Source organism: Felis catus, chromosome B2 (genome assembly GCF_018350175.1).
Source record: "Felis catus isolate Fca126 chromosome B2, F.catus_Fca126_mat1.0, whole genome shotgun sequence".
NCBI classification, from domain to species: domain Eukaryota; kingdom Metazoa; phylum Chordata; class Mammalia; order Carnivora; family Felidae; genus Felis; species Felis catus.
In genome coordinates, this window is record NC_058372.1 from 139,108,912 (window position 1) to 139,131,475 (window position 22,564).

Genomic DNA, 22,564 nt, shown 5'->3' on the forward strand with positions numbered 1-22,564 from the left:
CTAATCTTCAGGGTCCATAGCTTGGTATTCCGTGCTGAGAACCAGGATTTGAGATCTGGTTTGGGAACTTGACTTGATGAAAGAATTAAGGACATTTCTTTCTCTGACTCCCTTTCCTGGGGTTGCTGGGTCCCCCTGCCTTTGCTTTACCCTCAGAGCAGCTGACTCCTGCCTCCAGGACAAGCTAATACCTGCTGTTTCCCAAAGCCCCTTTTTTTTAATCTTTTCTTTTTTTCTTTTAGCCCCAGATGAAAGCCCCTTTTTAAAGAAGGTTTTTTTTTTTTTAAAGTTTATTTCAATTTATTTTGAGAGAGAGAAAGAGAGTACAAGCAGGGGGATGGGGAGAGAGGGAGAGAGAGAATCCAAAGCAGGCTCCAGGCTTAGCACAGAGCCAGGCTCAGGTCTCGATCCCACAACCCTGGGATCATGACCCCAACCGAAATCAAGGGTTAGGCTCTCAACCGACTGAGCTGCCCAGGCGCCCTTTTTACAAGAAGTTTAACAACTGATTTGTTGTAAAGCATTCAGCTAGAAAGTAGTTTTATCCTACATTGCTTTTTTTTTTTTTTTAATTTGAAGATCGAATTGGGTTTATTAAATGACTCACGAATTAGGCAGCATTTCATCTAGCAACTAGAGAAGACCTCCTAGGAGCTGTTTAAAATGGAAGCTTTTTTTACGGGAAGGAGGGTGGGGCAAAGAAGTTATTAGCAAAAGAAAAGGTTGTTTTAGGCAAGGTCACCTTCCCTTAGTGGGGAGAGCAGGGGGCGTCTTATAGTGCAGATGACCTCATCTTCCTTTGAGGGATAAAGAGGGCCCATGTGACAGATTACCTCACTGGTATGGACCAGAAAATTCCTGACTGTCCAGTTCATTCTACATTTCTAGGGGAGGCTGAAACTGCAATTGAGCCAGACAGGAAGCCCCAGTTTGGTGGACGTGACTTAAGTGACACCATGTTAGCCTCTGGTTTCCTTCCTTCCTTCCTTCCTTCCTTCCTTCCTTCCTTCCTTCCTTCCTTCCTTCCAAGTTTATTTATTTGAGAGAGAGAGACAGAGATTCCCAGGCAGGCTCCGCACTGTGCTGACAGCCCCCAAAGTGGGGCTCGAACTCCCAAACCGTGAGATCATGCTGAGCCACCCAGGCGCCTCTCCCTGTGGTCTTCTTTTCTAACACTTACAAATCACAATATCACGGTCCACCCCCTGGACTTCGAACATGGATCCCTTATAGCAAAAACAGTCACGACAGTCAAAAGATCCTGGCACGTGACTAGAAGCTCATTCCATCATTAATAACTAGCCAGCCCATTATCGTGTCTCATGAAAATGTCTCCCAGGGAGAGGTCACTCAGGTTTGCGGACTTCCATTCCATCTGGTCGGGTTCTCACAGCGGGAGTGGTCCCCGTAGTATAGGCTTCATTTTTTCAGGCAGGATCCTTAGCGGGAGGAAGACATACGTAAGGCAAGGCGTGGGGAGAGGGCAAGGATTCCCGAGGTTCCACGCCATGCCCCGTGCTCTCCCCGCACCCCCACATGGTCACCAACCTGGGAGCCCCTATTCTACGTGACTCTCATCCCTTCACTTTTGAGGGTTAGTGACCCGATTCTTCTTTTGAGGATATGTCTCATTGATGCAATTCTAAAGCAATTTTAAACCCACAGATTAAGACCATGTGTCTCTTCATGTCACAGTGTTAAAGGAGACTTCAACTCATTCTGAAATCTCTATTGGAGAATGTCTTCAAGCAAAATTGCAACTTTATAGCTCTATTAGCTCTACATTATATCAAGTCTGAGTAGAGTGACCTAGGAAGTCAAATGGAGGCCCACCCAACCTAGAATTCTTCCTCTGACAAAGGCCTCCAGGCTGTTTTGTTGCGCTGGGAAGGTGGATGTCGGGAGCGTGATAAGGTGGAAAGATATGTTTTCCCTCTTTTGTGTCAGTCTCAGAATGTCAGGAATGTTCCTCAAAGGTGGATCTGTCAGCCTGACCTTTGCTAACTCCTCCTTGAATCCTTGTGTATCATATCTGCTACCCCTTGGGATGTAAGTTTTACGTTTTTATTATCTACAGTCATACAGCACTTCCTCTTTTTGTCCTCGAATTATCAAGTTTCGAGGAGAGCGCCTTCAGGATTTGGAGGCACGATTCCATCTGCAATTTCTCTGTTCCGTTCCTCTTGATCCTGGAGGCTTTGATGGTATCTGCTCAGCTTTTGTCTGTCAAGACGGAGAAAGCTAATTTTGGTTCTGAAAATGGAAAATCTTCAAAGGAGCCTTCCTCCATGAGGCACATAGTTTGGGAGGGGGCAGTGATCCTCACTATGGAGCCGCGAGAACACCAGCCGGGGGCTGTTGACAAAGGGTTAAGCATCATGGACAGCATTAGGAGAAGTGAAAAACAGAACTGATCCAAAGCATATAATGTATACTCCAAAGTAAGCCGGGCCCGCCCCTCTTAATGGGATCACTGCAGACACGCCAAATTCTACAGCTAGTCAATTGTATACATATGGTAAAACTTTTCTTACCAGTCAACGTTTGCTGCCATATGATTTTAATTATGTACAGATTGGGTAGCTGGAAGAAAGCACTGGAATTAAATAGAATAAAGTTAAACACAAGCCCTTTTATAAGTGGCCCTGGTTTAGGTTAGGATGTATGCAAATGCCTGCGGAGGACAGGAGAGGAATGTGTGTTTTGGGGGGCTGGGGGGCGGGGGGGATGGGCATGACTCCTCTTCAATCTGGGCACCCAGTTGTTTATCTGGAAGGGGAGCATGTACAGGAACGGGGATCATTCTCCTTTTGAAGTGGAAATTTATGCTGATGCTTGCACCTTGTTCCTCACAGGCTTCCTGCCCAGCTACAGGGTTGTCTCTGCAAGATGAAACTGCTCTCTGGGCAAACACCGCCTTTGGTTTTTTTGCAAGGCTGTGGGTTTTACATACAGCAGATCGGTAGATTTGAAACCTTTTCCTCCCAACCGGACTTTATTCGTCCGTGCTCCCTGTTTCTCTGGAGTTCATTTTACATAACGAATTAAGATGAATTCAAACTGCATAATGAGGCTGTGTAGTTCGCTCGGGAAAAGAAACGAAACGGAAGGCCAGTTTTGCCTCAGATTGGCCTGGGCCGGGCCGAGAGGAAACCGCTGCTCTGGAATGTGCTTTTCTCAAACTTCACCGCGTGTCTTTGGTTTTCTCTATAACTTACTATTATGGCTTTCACTTACTGGACGTCTTTTGGGGAAGCCACTCTGAATCCCAGCTTTCTCTTTCGGGAGATGAGGGTGGCTGCTGGCTTGCTGAACTCACTTCCCTGAGGTTTACCTGGAGGTTTCAGGACACAAAACCTGGCCCACATCACAGGCCCTGTAAACAGAGCCCCTGGGGGCCCTGCTTTGAGCCCCTGAGGGAGCAGAGCCACAGCCCGTGTGTTGAGGGGTAGAATGACCCGGGTCCTTTCTTTCTTTCTTTTTTTTTTTTTTTAATGTTTTTATTTATTTTTGAGGGAGAGAGAGAGACAGAGCATGAGCGGGGGAGGAACAGAGAGAGAGGGAGACACAGAATTAGAAGCAGGCTCCAGGCTCTAAGCTGTCAGCACAGAGCCCGACGTGGGGCTCGAACCCACGAACCGTGAGATCATGACCTGAGCTGAAGTTGGACGCTTAACCGACTGAGCCACCCAGGCGCCCCCACAGTAGCTCCTTTCAAAGAAGGGGCAGGCTCATGGCCTGTGCCTTCGCCAGTGATACTGGGTACTGGTACTGGGAAGTCAAGGGCAAAAGAAGCAGGCAGAGGGCTAGATCAGGCAGGTAGGGTTCTTCACCCCCCTTTCTGGGGAAAGGAAGCAGAGCCAGCTGGGAACTTTCACAGTCACAGGGCGACGAGCTGGGGGAATCCCAGTCATTGGGGGGGAAGCCACAGCCCCCACTGCTGCTACCTTTGGCCGAGGCAAGCAACGTCCACCCCTGCCCCTCGGCTGATCTGAATGGCGAACGTCTCCCTCCATGTTCACCCGCCTCTCTTTATGAGTATTTGTGAAAATACTCATGTACATGCCCTACCCTACAGACACACACATTCTAGTCTTTCTATTGCTTGGGCTCTGGCCCGAGAATTTTTCTTGGGGAAGTCACCAATTTTAGCCTAGAGGGAGTTATGTTCCCCTCCAAAATAAATGTCCATGGACTGAAATATCTTGGTCGGGGGGAAATGGCAGAACGACCAAGGAACTAAATGTCACCACGCCGTTATGAAACTTCCTGAGGACAGCTTCCACATCTTCCCCTCTTTTGTGGACAAATCAAGCCTAAATGAATGACCCATTAATTTCACTTAGTTGAAATGGATTTTTTTAATGGACTGTGGAATACCATATTTAGAGAGATAAAAATGACACCTACCGTCAGGCAAGTTCGTTTCTCTACATTTAGGAAGGAAGGAAGGAAGTCATTTGTACTCAACTTCAGGTACGGGCCCTCGTGTCTTCTGTCATATTTATCCCAGGAGCCTTAGCATGTTGGTTTCAGGCAAAGGAAACCACTTCCAGAAGCCACATGCAAGGAACCCAGATTCTTGGTTTACGGAACAGAACGCAAGAGAAGGAAGAGACTGGAGTTAGCCGCAGGGGGCTTGGGCTGTGCAGGGTGGCCCAGTGAGCCAACTTTGTTACTAGTGTGGCGACCCTCCCCCCGTGCTTCTCCCCAGCCTCCAGCCCTCTGGGACCTGCGGCGGCCTCAGCCTCACGCAGAGCATCTTGCCCCCACGCTGGGGAGGAAACAGGCTTAGGCGAGTGAAGCAGGGGCTGGGGCAGCACAGGAGGGGTGACTGCTTCAGCCCCTGGCCCTGGGGGCCCGGTTTTCCCTGGCAGAACATCTGCCCTCTGCGTCGAGTGCTGGGTGGTAGGAGAGGGGCTTGCAAAGTCACAGTTCCTTGAAACAGAGGGGCTGCCCTCAGCGTAGCAGAGAGCGCAGACACGCAAACAAACGAATGTAGCACCATGTAAGACTTTGTTATGGGAGGGGGATAAATCCACAATAGGCAGCCCTAGCGCGGAAGCAAGTAATTATGCCTAGGAGTATGGAGGGAGGCCTTACAGAGGTGGGGATACTGCACGCAGTCTGGAAGGGTGAATGGAGTCATAGGGCAGAGATTCCGGGAAGGCGTTCCAAATAAAGAAGAGTAAACAGTAAAGAGATTAAGACGTGCAGGTATCAGAGAAACTGGCACATTTCTCGATAGCAAAAAAAAAAAAAAAAAAAAAAAAAAAAATTCAGCATGGTTAGAATACGGGAAACATGGATGAGAGAGAGTTCACTGGGTACGAGGTTGGTACAGCAGATTGGGGCAAAATTGCGCTCACCGTGGTCAATTACAATTTCCACGTTGGCATCTCCCGCCAAAGTATTTACACCTCAAGGACTGGGAATGGGTCTCACTGCTGCTCTCAGTCCTTCTGAGTTCCCCTGTGGGCATGTGCGTGTTGTTTAAGGCATCTTTATTTGTAACTTTATTTTTTCCAACTTTATTGAGATCGAATTGACACACACCATGTGTAAGTTTAAGGTGTATTGATTTGCTGCGTTAATATAGTACAAAATGACTACTGCCATAGCATTAGACAACACCTCCATCCCACTGTGTTTTAAGAATACCCAAAAGATTTTCATTGGATGAATGCATGAATGAATGTTTGTTGGTATTGGAAGTCATTTTAACCCAGACTAATGAGTTGATTAGACTGTACCCTAGTCATATACTACAGAGATTTGTTTGGACTTCATCTCTTGGGGAATATAGAGCCATAAAGTGTACTAAAACAGAGGAGTGATCTAAACATCTGTGTTTGAGGAAGTAGTTCTCACTATAATGTGACAGACTGTCTCATTTGTGAGAGGCTGGAAGTTGGAAGGGCAGTTAGAAAACTACCATAATGGTCTGGAGAAGATATCAGAAGGCTTGAGTGAGTAGTGACCTGAGAGAGATTTACAAGGTAGAATTAGAATCCAGCTCCAGTTTTCGTGACCAATGGAATGGGAAGGAGGGAAAATCAGTGATCACAGTTGACTCAAATGAAACTAAGCTTGACTTTCAAATAGATTTCTACTCAAAGATTAAAAAGAGAAAGAATCTAACACTTAGGCACTAAACATAATTAGCTTCTTGATGTTGGTTTAGAATAACAAAACTTAGTGAATAAGAGTTGACTAACCAATAGGATTTACATGGATATGTGATAGAACAGATTTATGTAGAGTATGTAACATAAATATTACTTTTATAATGTACAAAATATGCAAATATACAAGTAAAGAGTATATTCGGATGTTGTAAGTATAATCAGGGCCGCTATGTGTGGTCCTGTTGTGCACTGCAGAAATCTAGGGGCCAACAGTAATAATAGCAATAGGTCACCCTGTAAAGCTATTGTATATCCCCCTTATGTTTCAGCACAACATATTCCTAGACTGTTGGCTTTAAAGAACACATAAATAAACTGCCTAGGATGGGAATTTGATCGAATTGCAAAGTTTAATCATTGGATGGGAGCCCTCCTGTGGCCAGGTCATTAGTGTCCGATGTGTGGTGGGTGGGTGGGATGGTGATGGTATTTTTTCATGTTGAAAATGAGAGACGTTTTTCTCCCTTTAAAGGACTCGAGAGATTATGCTCTTATACTCTGTTCTGACAGCAACGGGAAAAGTCAGTTTTTTGTTGGTGGTTATGTTTTAAGGCTTCGCGGCGTATAACTGTCCTGTGCCACTGTGCTCAGTGTTTCTGCATCTTGTTCGAAGCAGGCAATGTGGGATGACACGTGGACCTCGCCATTAGAAGGGATGAATTCACAGAAGCGGACAAAGGAAATACAATCCCTTCTGTTCCTTCATAACAATCAGATGTGGCTTTAAAGTTGGTGTGGATTTTGCTCACATGCTTCAGGGGAAATAGTTTCAAAATGTGACTGTGGACCAGAATGTAGGTTTGGCTCGCTCTCAGCTGTGGCCTGTTGTGGCTTGCATTTCTAAACCATCGCAGCATTTCTCCGTGGCCCGAGACCTCGCTGGAGGATGCAGGGGGCTTTGCAGAATGTGTCAGAGAGGAGCATGTTGCTGGATGTCAAACGGCCAAGGGCCAAGGGAAGAGAAAGGAGCCTTGTTAATTTCCAACCCGCCCTGGGCCACTTCGCATTGTAGACTGTCTCTGGATACTCGGGCCCTTGGGACCCAGTTGCCAAACTGGGGTCTGGAATGGGGCCCCGGGCACAGTGCAGGTAGTGTGCAAAGCTTTGTGTTTCTCCACAGTTATTCATCTAGTGGAAATATGTCAGGCTGCCTCCAGGGCCATGCATTTATTTTAAAGAATTTTAGAAAGGAAATCTATCACTTACCATCTTCCTCCCTCTTTGGGCGTGTTTGTTGTGATTGGAAATCATTCCAGCCCACATGGTTGTGGCTCCCCGCCCCCCACCCTTTGTGCCCCTATGTTAAACAGCCCTCCGTGCAAATAAACGGAAAAGGGCAGAGTATTTGATTCAGCTACAGAAACAGCAGCAAAGTTAGACTCCAGAGAACCGAATCGTGTGACCACGGCTTGTGTCCCCTGCTGTGTGCTTTCTTTTCTCCTCCACGGGGCCAGGCCAGGAGGTGGGGCAGAGGCTGAGGCCTTGGCCATGCTGGCTGGGAGCCCAGACCCCGGTAATTCTGCTGTAAACAGGACTCCTGGCCCTGGTTTTTGAGTAGAATTTGCCTGGGGTCTATCTGGACTATTCCGATCAGGAGAGGAAATTCTGAGCTGCTCTGAGCTTGATTAAAACCTAACGGGAACATGGGCTTTCATTTTTGTTCTCTTTGTCCTACTAGACCTGAAAATAACAAGCAATTGATCATTGTATTGTTAGTTCCCAATTAAAAGACTTTTTTTTAATGTGTATTTTATTTTTGAGGGAGACACACACACACACACACACACACACACACACACGCACTGAGCGTGAATGGGGTGGGGCCAAGAGAGGAGACAGAATCTGAAGCAAGCTCCAGGCTCCAAGGTTTCAGCACAGAGCCTGAAGCAGGGATGGAACTCACAAACCGTGAGATCGTGACCTGAGTTGAAGTTGGACACTTAACCAACTGGGCCACTTGGGCGCCCCTGTGATATATGTGATTATTATATATAATCATTATATTACGTACAATCATCTATGTTCTGGACAAAGACTAGAAACCAGCTTATGGCTCTGTGTGAAACAGCAAACCAACAAACAAGATCAGTAGCAAGGTGGGGTGCCTGGTTGGCTCAGTCAGTTGAGCGTCCAACTTCGGCTCAGGTCATGATCTTGGGGTTCGTGGGTTTGAGTCCCCCATCCAGCTCTTGTGCTGATAGCTCAGAGCCTGGAGCTGCTTCGGATTCTTTGTCTCCGTCTCTCTCTGCCCCTCCCCTGCTCACGCTCTGTCTCTGTCTCTCGAAAGGTGAATAAACATTAAAAAAATACTTAAAAAAATACAGATTAGGAGCAAGGTTAGAGGTGAAAATGCAAGGGCTCTGTTGGCAGATAATTCACTCTGTTTCTCTATCTGTACAGTGAAGATAATGTTTACTAATCAAAGTCAATCTGTACTTCTGTTGTGAAGAACAATTACTTCTTAAATGTTCTGCCTTATTATTAACGTTGACCCTTGAAAATGTTAGCAAAATCCGAGACCTTGGTTTACAATTAAAGATGTGTGAAAAACAACATACTCAGGAAGCATCGAATACAATTGTGTTGACTTGTGGCCACTAATACTTTTAATTTTTTACTTGATAATAATTTATTAGCATGGATGATGATTAAAAAATGGTCAATCCTTGCAGAATACCATATAGTTCATGAAGCACTTTTACATGAACTATTGAACTTTTTTTAAGTTTTTAATGTTTCTTTTTGAGAGAGAGAGAGAAACAGACAGAGCATGAGTGGGGGAGGGGCAGAGAAAGAGAGGGAGGCACAGAACCCAAAGCAGGCTCCGGGGCTCTGAGCTGTCAGCACAGAGCCTGATGTGGGGCTCAAACTCATGAGCCATGAGATCATGACTTGAGCCAAAGTTGAATGCTTAACTGACTGAGCCACCCAGGTGCCCCCCTCTTTAAAAAAATTTTTTTTTTTAATGTTTACTTATTTTTGAGAGAGAGAGACAGAGACAGAGTGTGAGTGGGGGAGGGGCAGAGAGGGAGAGGGAGAACTATCTTTTTCTTAATGGAATAAAAACTCATACCCTAGGGGCACCTGGGTGGCTCAGTTGGTTAACTGTCCGACTCTTTTTTTTTTTTAATGTTTATTTTTGAGACAGAGAGAGACAGAGCATGAATGGGGGAGGGTCAGAGAGAGAGGGAGACACAGAATTGGAAGCAGGCTCCAGGCTTTGAGCTGTCAGCACAGAGCCCGACGCGGGGCTCGAACTCACGGACCGTGAGATCATGACCTGAGCCGAAGTTGGACACTCAATCGACTGAGCCACCCAGGCGCCCCAACTGTCCGACTCTTGCTACCCGCTCAGGTCATGATCTCATGGTCTTGAGATTGAGCTCCGCATGGGGTTCTGCACTGAACGTAGAGCCTGCTTGGGACTCTCTCTCTCCCTCTCTCTCGGCCCCTCTCCTGCTCTTACTCTCTCTTAAAATAAATAAGTAAACATTAAAAACATTCATACTCTGATTATTTCTCCTGCTCTCAACATATGCTAGTATTCTTTCCTTAGCCATCACCTATAGCAAAGGGGAGCTTATGGAAGACTCTGTGTTTTGTAAGGTGCTGTCACACATGGTGGGTGGAGAAAGAGAAAACAAAAACATTTGTTAATTGTCTGTATATGGGGGGGGGGCTGTTTATTTTGTATAGGACCGAGTTCTTGTCATTATTATCATGTCTGTACAAGGAAAAAATGTGGGTTAAATAGCAGACATGATAATTAAGCTCGACATCATCTCATATCATCGCCTGTTAAAAAGATAAATACGCAATAACCAAGTCACCAGAATAACGTAATGGGTTTGCCCCCCCTGAGCTACGTCTTGCTGTGTGGTCACCTCCCCTCCCCCCCCCCCCCCACCCCACCAGAGAGGCTTGCAACATGAAAGACTCACCTTTTTCTGCAGAAGATCTTTATTTCTCTTGCCCTGAATCCTCACGCATGAAGTGGAGAAGATATCTCCACGTGGCCCTGTAGTGTATTGCCACGAGTCCTCAAATTATAAATGTGGTATTTAGACTATGTCTGAAGGAAGCTTTATTAAAAGAAGAAAAAAATTTAATAACTGTCATATCCTGATAACAGAGGTAACCTGCCATCCCAAAGGGGGCACTGACCTTGAGAGTAAGGTCACCTACAAGGACCCCCTCCTCTGGATTCCCATCTCCTGAGCTCACAGATTCTAGAGGCTCTTCTGTCCTCTCTGGACAGTGGGATAGTGGGAATTCATTCCAGATCTAGCTGGCGCTTGTGGACCTTCCAGAAGCTCCCACACGTCTCGCAATCAGGGCTTGATGTGGGTTCCACGTTCTTGAGGTTTAATTCCCTCTTCCCAAGCCTGGCTTCATCATCATGCAAACACAGAACTAGTATCATTGTGCCTTCTCTCCTCTTCAGAGGTGCCCACCCTCTTCGCCACATTGTGGGAGAAGGGACCCCTGCTTAGTTTTCCTCTCTGGTCCCTGAAACTTCATACCAGTCCTTGCCAAGCTTGTCCTAGTGCTGAGCATTATTAAGTTGGGGCATCCCACCCTTATAAGACTTCTGCTTGGAGAGAAACCAAGATTGTCCCCAGCTCCTTCTGGGGACAGGTGCTAATCTGCAGCAGACAACTCGCTGACTCTCCTCTGCCGTCACCATTTCGTGTGAACTTGTCACTTTGTTCGATAACTCGAGAGCTTTCACGCTTTTTTTCAACACGACCCACGAAAGAAAATGTATTAGACATCGCAAACCAGTACACAAAGACATGTGTATGATTGATACAGGTCTGTAGACATCTATCCATGTGAGTTTCCTCACCTTCACTTCATGCATGCTGATATTTTCCATTCTGTTCTATTTATTTGTTTATTCATTTATTTTTAATGCTCATCAAGATTCGCTAAATTAATTTTCATGGTTGTCTAAGGAGTCATGAGCTGGGGTTTGAACAACACCGTGTTAATTAATGCACCTGACTCCCTCTCCCCCATTTCTGAGACACTGTGACCTCACTGGGCACAGGAAAGAAAAAGTGTCTATTTCTTCTTGTATACTTTGTATACTTTGGTGCCCTTCACTAGCAGATGCTCAGGTAAATACTTGTTGAGGGAAGAACTCAGCCTGAGTGTTTCTGCCCATGCTTATCTACCTTGCAGGGCACTTGTAAGAACTGAGTGAGATCATGTATTTAGGGCGAGAACACAGGGCTTTGCACCAACAGATGCTCAATGAACATACGTTTCTTTGTGGTTTTCTAGACTAGCTCTCCCTCCAATTCACCATCTGATTGCACTGCAGTTTTTGGTTTTTGTTTTATTTTGTTCTTTAAGTGTAATGAGGGTTTGAACTCCATTAGCCTAAGGTCTCAGTCAGCCCAAGGGCTTTATAATTTTCTGAGTTGCCATAGAGTCAGGGCCAAATTGCTCTTCCAGAACAGTCTAAAAGTACGGGAAGGTCTTGGGGGAGAGTCCTTTTGGTCGTACCCTGGCCTGGGACTCATTTCTCCATGAAGAGTAGAGACATGAGCTCATTAGAACTTCTAGAATGAAAATGACTTCCACGTTTTAAAAGATTATATAGTAAGTTTAAACTTAACATGAACTATAGAGTGTTTTGTAAATTGAAAGTCTCCATGAGGGCTCAACATTTCAGAGCCACAACACCTAAATTAAGTCTGATGTCACAGAAAGGTGGTGACTTTTGATTCCACCAGAAACTGGTGGTGGGGCTCAGGAGATACCATTTCTTCATCCGCAGAAAGGAGAATCTCACACATCCTCAAAATTCTGTGACCTCAACCATGAACTTGGGAGTCCTTCATGTTACATTTGCTGGAATGTATTAACCATCGAGGAGATAACATTCCGATGAAAACACACATCTCGGTGGCAAAGTCTGAATCAAATACGATGCCTGAAACCTCTTCTGTCTGTTAACAGTTTTCTTGCTGCTCTCATGTAGCAGCACTAACCGGTGTCTTACTGAGCTGAGAGCCAAAGAGGCAGGTTGTTATCTGTATAAATTAAGCCTCCGACACCAAGCTCTTGCATGAATCAGCGTCGTCGTTTGTTTCGAATTGTACTTGTCCATGAAATGTGAGCTTTTGGTTTAATGCGGTGTGAACTGATCATTCGCATCTGGGTAATTTAACCAACCCACTTGCTGCTTTCTTCTAGGTCAGAATGGCTCAGAGGATAACGGAGTTTCAAAGTCTAGCGGAATACGAAGTCTTTCGCCTTCAGCTGTCTGGATTCAATTTACGAAGGCCAGTAAGTGAATTCCATCTCCTACCGGCTGGTACCTGTGCTTCTTTACAAGTTCTTAACGAGCAGGCGGTCCTGAAGTTAGAGGGGTGATTGGGACCGCCTGACCTGCGTCGGACCCCTGTAACTGCCTTGGCGTTAAATTCACGAATTTTTCAGACATCTAGGAAAAATAAAATGCTCGGTGTGGAGAGGTTATCAGGGCGGGTCTCTGCCACCAGCTCCATAATACGGAAGCTTCGCATGTGCTCTTTCTAGGCATTGCCCTCTACGGAGGTTCTGATGGAGAAGAAAATCAGATAATAAGTGGTTCACCTTGAAAGCTAAGCTCCCCCCTCCCCTGCCCCCCACCCAGTGTCAAAAGGGACTCCCTTACCTTTGTTGTTTTCAAAGGAACACGCCTTCAGCTTCCATACAATTCGGGGGCTGTGCCGTGGATGCTCGTGGAGAGGGAACAAGAAGCTCATGTCAGGCAGTGGTCTTCTCTTGGCTCGTCTTGCCCATTGTGTTGACCTCCGTGTCCTACTCTTCCTTCCCTGTAAGATAAGGTGCTTGTCCAGCCGCGTCCCTCCCCTGAGAATGCCCCTGCATGGCTCCCATCTCCTGCAGGATCAAACCCAGCCTTTGAGCCTGGCGTTCAAGGGCTCCGTGACCCAATCCCCTTCCCAGCCTCGTCTCTAACACCCCGTCCTCACCCTTGGCTCTTGTTCTTTATCTGGTGTGATCTCTAGCCCCTTCTTCCCCTGCCTGCCTTGCAAGACTCCCTCATGGGTCAGCCCCTCGGGGCAGCCTTTCTGGGACCCACTGTACCCGGCTGCTGCACACACCTCCACCCTGTACTCACCCCGTCACATCCAGATTACGCTTTTCCTTTTTTCTTCCTCCTGCTAGACGGGCGCCCTTCAAGGGCTCCCTCACTGTCGAGGCAGCATGGTGCATCAATGAAGGGCACGGTGCCCGGAGCCTCACTCCCCAGGGTCTAAACCCGGTTTTGTCATCTACTGACTGTGTTAGACTCCATCTCCTGCCCTACTTCTCTTCTCTATCAAATGGGGGCCATAAAAACTCCTACACTGCAGGCTTTGTGGGTGTGTTAGATGCAACAGCGCATATGAAGTACTCGAGACCGTGGCAGGACCTGGTGAGAGCTACGGCAGCACTGTCCGTTGTTAGTGTCCACCACGCTAAAGACTAAGTTCCGCGAGACAGCGCATTTTCCCCTTGAAGACGAGCGCCATGCAAATTGCAGCAATGATTTGTAGGCAATGCATACTTTCTGGGAATTTTAGAACATTTGGCTGAAGGAAGCTCAATGAAAATAGGGGCGCCTGGGTGGCTCAGTCGGTTGAGCGTCTGACTCTTGATTTTGGCTCAGGTCATGATCCCAGGGTCGTGGGATCAAGCCCCGCGTTGGGCTCCTCACTGAGCATGGAGCCTGCTTGAGATTCTCTCTCCCTATTTCTTTCTCTCTCTCTCCCGGCTCGTGCTCTCTCTCTCTCTCTCTCTCAAATAAAATTTTAAAAATAATAATTTTAAAAAGAAATATATTTTATGAAATCTTAGGGGTTTCTTCACTTATTCCTCATTACATAGCTGAATCACCAGCCTGGGAAGCCTGGGAAGCCATCACCGCTGCTTTGATTCCAGATGCTTCTAAGTGTATGAGCCTCTTAGAAGTCTCTTAAGCCTATTTTAGGTTCCTTTAAAGCCTGTCATCGTTTGGGCTGCTGTAACAAAAATACCAAAAACTCAAAGGCTTGTAAACAGCACACTTCTATTTCTCACAGTTCTAGAGGCTAAGTCCAAGCTCATGGCACCACGGATTCCATGTCTGGTGAGAGCACACTTCCTCACACTGTTGCCTTCTCAGTGTTGCCTACACAGTTGCCTCCTAGCTCTCCAGGGCCTCCCTTGTAAGGGCACTAACCCTAGTCCTGGGGGCTCCACCCTTATGACCCAATTGCCTCACAGTGGCTTTCCTTCCTAATGCCGCCAGGGTAGGATTTCTTTCTTTCTTTCTTTCTTTCTTTCTTTCTTTCTTTCTTTCTTTCTTTCTTTCTTTCTTTCTTTCTTTCTCTCTTTCTTTCTTTAAATGTTTTTATTTATTTTTGAGAGAGAGAGAGTGCTCACAAGTGGGGGAGAGGCAGAGAGAGAGGGAGACACAGAATCCGAAGCAGGCTCCAGGCTCCGAGCTGTCAGCACAGATGCCAATGTGGGGCTTGACCTCAAGAACCACAAGATCATGATCTGAGCTGAAGTTAGACACTTAACCAACTGAGCCACCCAGATGCCCCTTGAGGGTGGGATTTCAACATATGAATTGGTGGTGGGGGGGACACAAATGTCCAGATAAAAGCACCCCCGGGGCGCCTGGGTGGCTCAGTCGGTTAAGCGTCCGACTTCAGCTCAGGTCACGATCTCACGGTCCGTGAGTTCGAGCCCCGCGTCGGGCTCTGGGCTGATGGCTCGGAACCTGGAGCCTGCTTCCGATTCTGTGTCTCCCTCGCTCTCTGCCCCTCCCCTGTTCATGCTCTGTCTCTTGCTGTCTCAAAAATAAATAAACATTAAAAAAAAATTAAAAAAAAAAAAAGCACCTCCCACCCCTGCACCTTCACAATATCCATGACATGTGAAGACGTCTGCTCCCACTACTCTGCTGGTGTTGAACCCGCCATGAATGACCTCCTTTTAAAAAAAAAAAATGCCATGTCTCTCCTCATGCCTCATTCTCCTTTTTCTTTCTTCCAAGGCTGTTGCTGTTGATGTCCCACTACCCCACCCCTCACCCCTGCTTCTTCAGGAAGCTCTTCCTCCGCTCACCCGAACAGCCTTGCCTGCTTTCCTTGGCTCCTGGGCAGGACCCTCTCCCTTGCCTGGACCCTCTCTCCTGTCCCCAGCAGCTGGGTTGGGGGCCTGCCCAGTCACTCTCTCCTGTTCTTCTAGTGATATATTTCTCCTCAGAGAAGTCACTACAAGGGTGATTTCCAGATTTGAATCTCTAGCCCTGACTCCTCTTTTGAGTTAAAATTGCTCTCTGGCCACTTCAGCTGGCGGGGGGGGGGGGGGTCTCTTCAGTTTCAGTGTGACCAACCAACTTGGTTTCCCCCACACCCGCACCCAGGGTCTGTCAGGAGAGATCTCTTACAGCCCTCTGGTCTTGTAACTACAGCCATCATTGACAAGTTCGTGTCCTTCAGCCCCTTGAAAGTGTCACCAAGCGCTGCTCCTCTCTCACAACAGTTTAGATTTGCATCTATTCTCCATGTTTGTCACCTCTGGCAACAGCTTCCACTCAAGACTCCCGCTCTGGTGCCCCACTGCAGGACTGACGTACAATTTTCCTATCTGCTCAGAAACCTTAAGTGGCTCCTTCTGACTCATCAAGAGCCAAGTCCAGGTCCTTCTGCCTGGATTCCAAAGCGCCATGTAACCTGATCCCAACCTACCACATCGAACGCATTTCTAGAACCTTCTCCAGACGTTTGTGGAATACCTGCTTTCTTCCAGGTACTCTCCTAGGTTCCTAGTGGGGTCAAAGGATGAAGGAGGTAGGCCCCCTCCTCCAAGACCTTCACAGTGAGGTGGGAGGTTGGAGGTAGAGAGTGTTGCCAGGCGCAAAAATTCTAATTATAACATAGGTGCATTGTCCAAAGGAGAGTAAATGCCAGGAGGACCCAGAGAACAGAGTTATCAGTATAGATGCATCCTATGCTATAACTTAGATAATCCCTTTCTTTCAACTTGAAACATATTGATGTTTCTTTTTAATTTTTATTTATTTATCTATTTATTTATTTATTTATTTGAGAGAGGCGGGGAAAGAGAGAGAGAGAGTACATGTGTGCACACACACAAGCCAAGGAGAGGGGCAGAAATAGAGGAAGAGAATCTTAAGCAGGCTGCACATCCAGCGTGGAGCCCGATGCGGGGCTCCATCCCACAACCGTGAGGTCATGAACTGAACCAAAATCAAGAGTCAGCCAATCAACCGACTGAGACATCCAGGCATCCGTAAATGTATCAGTTTCATGAGCCATTTTGTTAGCAACAGATCCAAACGATTCTTGGGAAACCAGACTATTCAACATTTTTTAATAGACAAGTGTAAGTACTTTACCCCAAAATAGGTTGATTTTTGAGGTAGATTGGAAGGGTGTGCTTTCTTGTCACTATTCGGGGGGTGGGGGAGGGCTACACTTTGCCTGAATTTCTATTTTTGAAAGAGCTCTTTTAAAACGTATTGCTATTGGTAAATCCTCTATTGAATTTTTCTATGAATGTCAACATCAAATACTGGGCTAAAATGAAAATGGTCTTCTCAGAGATTAGCTCTTTTGTCAAATACATAAAAAAGGATGGATTTCAGGGAAGATGAGACTGATAGTCAATTCTGCACTCTTTTTGTGAAATGCTCTAATTTTAAGAGCACCCCTCAGCTGCTTCCTGTGTGACCCTCACAGATAAACCTGGGGTGAAAACTCTGACCTGAAGCTCCGGTAAGAAGATCTCACATCAAGAGAATTCATTTCTGTGGAATTTCCCAGCCTACACTCATGGTCTGGCATTCATGAGACTGTTGTGTTTGGATGAGAAGAAGAATTCTCTGTGACCTTGAAACTTTTGTTTTGGATGGCTCCTCCTTCTATTACTTCCTCGTTGCATTAATGGCTGCCCATGGATCCAAGATAAACCATCTTCCCATGCCTGAGAGACCGTAGTTTAAACATTCGATGTTCTGTTGCTGCGTTATTAGGCTCAGCCTCCTAAGTTGCAATGTAAAATTCTAGAAGGTAAACAGTTGGGCATATATTTTCATGTGTGTCAAATTACAGGGCACACACACGTTTTGCTACCTCTTTGAACCCTGAATGAGATTTCAAGACTTTGAACCCTGAATGAGATTTCAAGAGTGTGCACCTCGGGGAGGATCCCTGTCTTTGCATCCCGCCCCAGCCTCACCTCTACTTTTCCCCTCGCCTGAACATCTGAGCCAGTGGAGAATAAACGGACAAGTGCCACCCCACCCTGTCCTATGGGCAGCCCTACCTTACAAACACACACACGTTCCCGCACACATACAAGCACACATATACATACCTGCCTGCAACCCTCTGCCCCCAAACATGCACATACATACTGAAGGCTTTATAAAAGGCTCTCTTCAAACATGCACCGGATGTGTGCACAGAGAGTCCAAGGATGGGAAGAGACTGTCTAGAGGTAATCCCTGAATGTTTCTCTCTTTTGTCTTTGCACTGTACCCTTTCACCCTTCCTCTTAGCCAAAACAGATTTCCATGAGACCTTATTCCTCATGGCTCCTGGCTTTCCTTCTGTCACTGTCTTCTCTCCCTGGCAGAGCTCCAGCCTGAGGTATCCCTCATGTAGATGCTACTGGGATCTGTTTCTCCAGAGGTTATTCCGAGCCTTCCACACTCTGCCCCTTCCTTTTAGAACCAAAGACATTGGCAGGTCCGTTAGACCATCTGGACAAGAGAGAGCTAAGCCCAGGACGGGGAGCCAGCCCTGAGTCCCATCATTAGTTTGTTCAAACCAGTAGAGCTCTGGTACCAGTAGTTCAGCAATGGCCGAAGCCAGGTACTGATACTGTGATATCAGAGCTCACGGATCTAAATAGGACCCTCATCCCCTGACACTCAGTGGCCAGTTGCACCACTCTCTGAGGAAACCTGTGAGCCACACAACCCTATGGCATGTCAGCTTTCATTTGTCAAGTTTGGGCAAGTCACTGTGCCAAAAACCACTGGGTGGGTGTATACGCATTTGCACGAATAGTTCTCAGTCATTATTGCAGACAGTCTGGGGCCTCAGCGGTGGGATTTGATTTTAAAAGGATGTGCAAAAATACAGAAAGAGAAGAGTGAGTAAGCAGTGATGGACATGAGAAGATGGTTAGAACAGCAGAAGCCTAAAATGAGCCTGGGCTTGCAAAGATGCAAAGGGTGGTTAAAAGGACTTTTAAACTATCTTTAGACAGAAGAAAGTGGGAATGGGGATCACAGAGGGGATTTAATGAGCAAAGGGGAGTCTGGGCTAAGGGATCCCTCTAGCCCTGGGAATCAGTGATTCTCCCAGACAGATGTCTGTGTTCCATATGAGGTCCACACATGTCCACGGATGTGAACTAGGAAGGTAACTCTAGAGGCGGAAAGATTGGCTACTGAAACGTTATTAGTGATTATTGCTTTTCACCCAAAATGTTTAATGTGGCTTCCAAAATTATCGAATTGATTCTCAGGATATAGTTTATTTTCTGCAAGATTCTGATTTGTTCAGGGTGCTCCCTCATGAGCTGATAATACTCTAGACTTACACAGCGACTTTCATCTGTGGATCTTAAAGACTTTTATAAGCATCAATTAGTTCTCAAGTGCGACTTTGAAATTATTTGCACACCTGTGAAGTGTGGCTAGTAAACACTTTTCCACCCAGGCAAAGCCAGAATACTGAGATGGACGGTCTCCTGGGTGTCCGACTGCTTGTGGATGAGACCCTGGTACTGATGCCCAAATGAACTCCAACCTCTTCTCACCGTTTAGTCCCACCACTTACGTCAGATCTTTGTTTCGACATTAAACTATCAAATAACATGTGGAATTGGGGAGAAATTTCCAGACTTCTAATCAGTGTGTAGATTTGAGAACTGTGTATCCCTTCTGGCTTTACAAAATTGGAGCTGCTTTATAGCCTGTCACACGCATCAACTGAAACACAGAACCAAAGCTGTCTGGAAGGTTCTGGAAGCTTCTGGGACAGGATCGAACACTTTATTGTTGTGTCTCCACCCCATCCCCTGTCCTACTTCCCAAGCCTGTTAACCATTTAACCCTGTTTAACTAGTCATAGGGAATTCCTCTGGGGTCCAAGGTGAAGGGAAAAGCTTGCACATTAGAGGCTCCCCCCAACTCTTACCCCACGGTTCTGACTCTGGCACTGACACTTTCCTAGTTGAAATCCAAACACTACCTGCTGCCTTAATTTCCTCTGCATTTGTCCCTCCTTAAACCCCTACCATCCAGGGTCTACTCTCTCTCCTCCAGTGAATTCACTATATAAAAGTCTTCAATGACTTCCGACAATTCCAAAAGGCACTTCTCAGGCCATTCCACCTGACCTCCCTGATGCTATTGCCAGAACTATCCGCCTCCTCGAAAGTCTTTCTTTCTTTGACCTCTGTGCCCTGAAATTGCCATTTTCCTTTCGCCCCTCTGACGATTTCTCTCCCTCCTTCTGAGGGCATTTCACAAGGAATCCCACCAGCCTTTGTGGTCCTGGCGCATCTCTGACCCTCCTCGTGGGATCAAGTCTTGCCTTCCCGTCTCTGACAGGGATGGGGTAGCTCTCCCTGTCTCCCAGACTGAACAGCTGCGAGGTTATATCCATACTTCACTTCTTTTCATTTTCTACACCCAGGGGCTCACTGAGTTTTTGTTTTCCTTCTGAAGTAGCTCTTAACATTCATGGCCACCTCAACTCAGGCCCCAAACCTAGGGTGTTGCCCCCAAACTCTTTTGATTGTGCACATTAACAAAACATGGTCATATATCGACCTCAGATTTTAAAAGTGTTTTTTTTTTTAATGATTGAGATATAATTCACACTTCTGGTTTTAGGTTGCATATGTATTATACACTGTATTAGTCTTCTGATGTTGCCACAGACTAGGTGGCTTAACGAACAGAAATTTATTTTTGCACAGTTTTCGAGGCCAGAAGTCTAAGATCAAAGAGCCATGAGGGTTGGTTTCTGGCAAGAGCTCTCTTCCTGGCTTATAGACCGCTACCTTCTCACTGTGTCCTCACAGGGACTCTTCTCCATGCATGCATAGGAGTCGGGGTGGGGGCTGGGGCGCAGAGGGAGACAGGAGAGAAAGATCTGGTGCCTCTTCCTCTTTTTATTAGGATGCTAGTCCTATTTGAATACGGCCCGACCCTTATGAGCTTGTTTAGCCTTAGTTACCTCCGGAAGGCCCTATCTTCAAATACAGTTACATTAGGGGTTAGAGCCTCAGCACGTGAATTTGGTAGGGATGCGTGTCTTGTTGGTAACACACACATTTTCTATTAAACTATTTAAAATATGTAAAATATACGCTAAAAAATATGGGCACTTTAAAAGTAAATACACATAAAAATTCCAATATTTTCTTTCCACCATCTTTGTGGGTCACCTTAAGCATACCTGGAAGTACACACTGGTCATTCGAAACCACGGACGGTGATGATCGCAGTGTCCTAATGGCTCTGTCCGCTACCAGGCTTCTGCTCTGCCTTCTGATACAGCCTCTGCATTAACCTATATAAAACACTGGTTTCTTCTCCCTTCCTCTGAAAACTTTGGTGCTCTGGGTTGCCCAGAGGACAGGCCAACTTCCAGCTTGACCTTCACGGCACCACATGTCCCACCATGACTTTTGCTTCAAGCCATTGTTCTTCCTGATGGCTCACTTGGGCCCCTTTCTCCTCCTCCGCGGGTCCTGGGCCTCTAGCTTGTTTCTGCACAACCTTGCCTGCTCCCTCCAAAATGTTCTCCCTCCCTCCCCAAAGCTCTGTGTCGTCTCTTGGTACATTTGCTGCTCAACAGTGTTCCTCATACTTTCATGGGTGCCATCTTATTTTTCAGCTGGATCATGAGCTCCCAGAGCTCATGGTCCCGGAGTTTCTTCTCCATCTCCTGTCCTTCTCTTCTCAGAACACAGACTCTGAACCTGTCCTCTGTCACTGCAGTGCTTCTTGGTCCTCCTTCCAGAATGGCAAATCCGCAGGGCAGCCTGAGCCTTCTCAGTGGGTGTTCTTGGGCAGAGACAATCTTGGAGGCCTTGGAGACAAGGACACCATCTGACTTGCTGGTCACATGTGTGTACTGTGGACTGAACGTGTTTGGGGCAGGCAACTTAACACTACCACATTCCTCAATTTACTCCAGCTCAGCTTCTTGCAAATGGTATTTCCCAGAAGTTGGTAATGTATTCTCCTAAAGATTTAATAGAAGAAAAGTTGGCTGCTTGTTGAGAAGTATGCTTTTGGCTGCCAACTCGGAGTGCCTTAAATTAATGTTGACAAATGTGAGATGTATTAGCACAGCATCCGTCTCTTTAGTGCCTGATGGGGCTCAAGACGCGCACGTAAATCATTCAGATGACAATTTTCTGGGCTGAGCACTTGGCATTTACCTATCACAAATCAGTGCACCTGTTCACAGATGGCAGCACCGGGACACTGAGGATGATTTGAGATGATGGCCACTCAAGGAGGAAAATGACTTTGAAACATTGAAAAGCAAGCCTGGAGCTATCTCCACATCTTCTTGAATTCCCCCTTTAAAACTCATCAGCATATGCTGACCTGGACTAAAATGAAGGTATCAGCTTACCTCCTGGACTTTCACTTATGGCCCTCTGGCTGGCAACGTAGCCATCCAGTTTCCAATGCGTGCCCGGGGACCGTCAGTGCTGGGATGGATGGCCTCTGAGATCTGTTAGCTGAAACCCACCCTGCTTTGTGAGGTGAATGTGTACCGGCTGAAAATTAGTTTCTGGGTCTGTTTTAGGAGGTGATTGTCCAAAAAACTGAACTGGTTAATATTTAAACTACCTATTTTCTTTCCTTATTTGCCTGATGAACTTGGCAGAGTGGGTGAATGTCATAATCGTGTTCGGAGTCCAAAAATCCTTTCGCAGTGTGTATTTCAGGTATAATACGGTTCAATGTCCTGAGCCAAGAGTATCCTGCCAACCCCTTTGGGTATCATGCAGTGGCACTGGGGTGTCGCACATGACTTGCACAGACCGTGCAGGCTCCCAGCAGGGGATGTTTTGCAGATTAGAGTGTACGTGCCGCTCTCCTATAAGGATCAGTTACTGAATTTCCTCTGTGTTTCTTCATACGTTTTCATCGTAGCCACCTGGGTCTCTCACGTTGACAGCAGAGGGCTGATTTGGTGAGAGTGACAGGTTTGGGGAAGGGCCAGTGCTGTTCGCGACAGCTGTTCACAGAATATTTCTTTGAGACTTTTGATCCTTTTCTTTTCATGAGAAACCCAGAGAGAAAGACAGGACCCACA

At 46.5% G+C, this 22,564-nt stretch overlaps 1 protein-coding gene and 1 long non-coding RNA gene across 4 annotated transcripts in view; one reads left to right on the forward strand and one right to left on the reverse strand.

The window, feature by feature from the left end:
• The window catches only part of TIAM2 (TIAM Rac1 associated GEF 2), a 325,018-nt gene that overhangs the window by 44,683 nt on the left and 257,771 nt on the right, over nt 1-22,564 (forward strand). For all 3 annotated transcript variants that reach the window (XM_045058261.1, XM_019831415.3, XM_045058262.1), the window contains exon 2: nt 12,396-12,488. The gene's annotated coding sequence lies outside the window, so the exon portion shown is untranslated. The remainder of the gene's footprint in view (nt 1-12,395; nt 12,489-22,564) is intronic.
• On the reverse strand, nt 10,260-22,187 carry LOC123385586. Its single transcript, XR_006598419.1, has 3 exons — nt 20,684-22,187; nt 12,859-13,018; nt 10,260-12,761 (listed from the first exon to the last, which is right to left on the reverse strand). It is a non-coding gene; the product is annotated as an uncharacterized LOC123385586 (long non-coding RNA).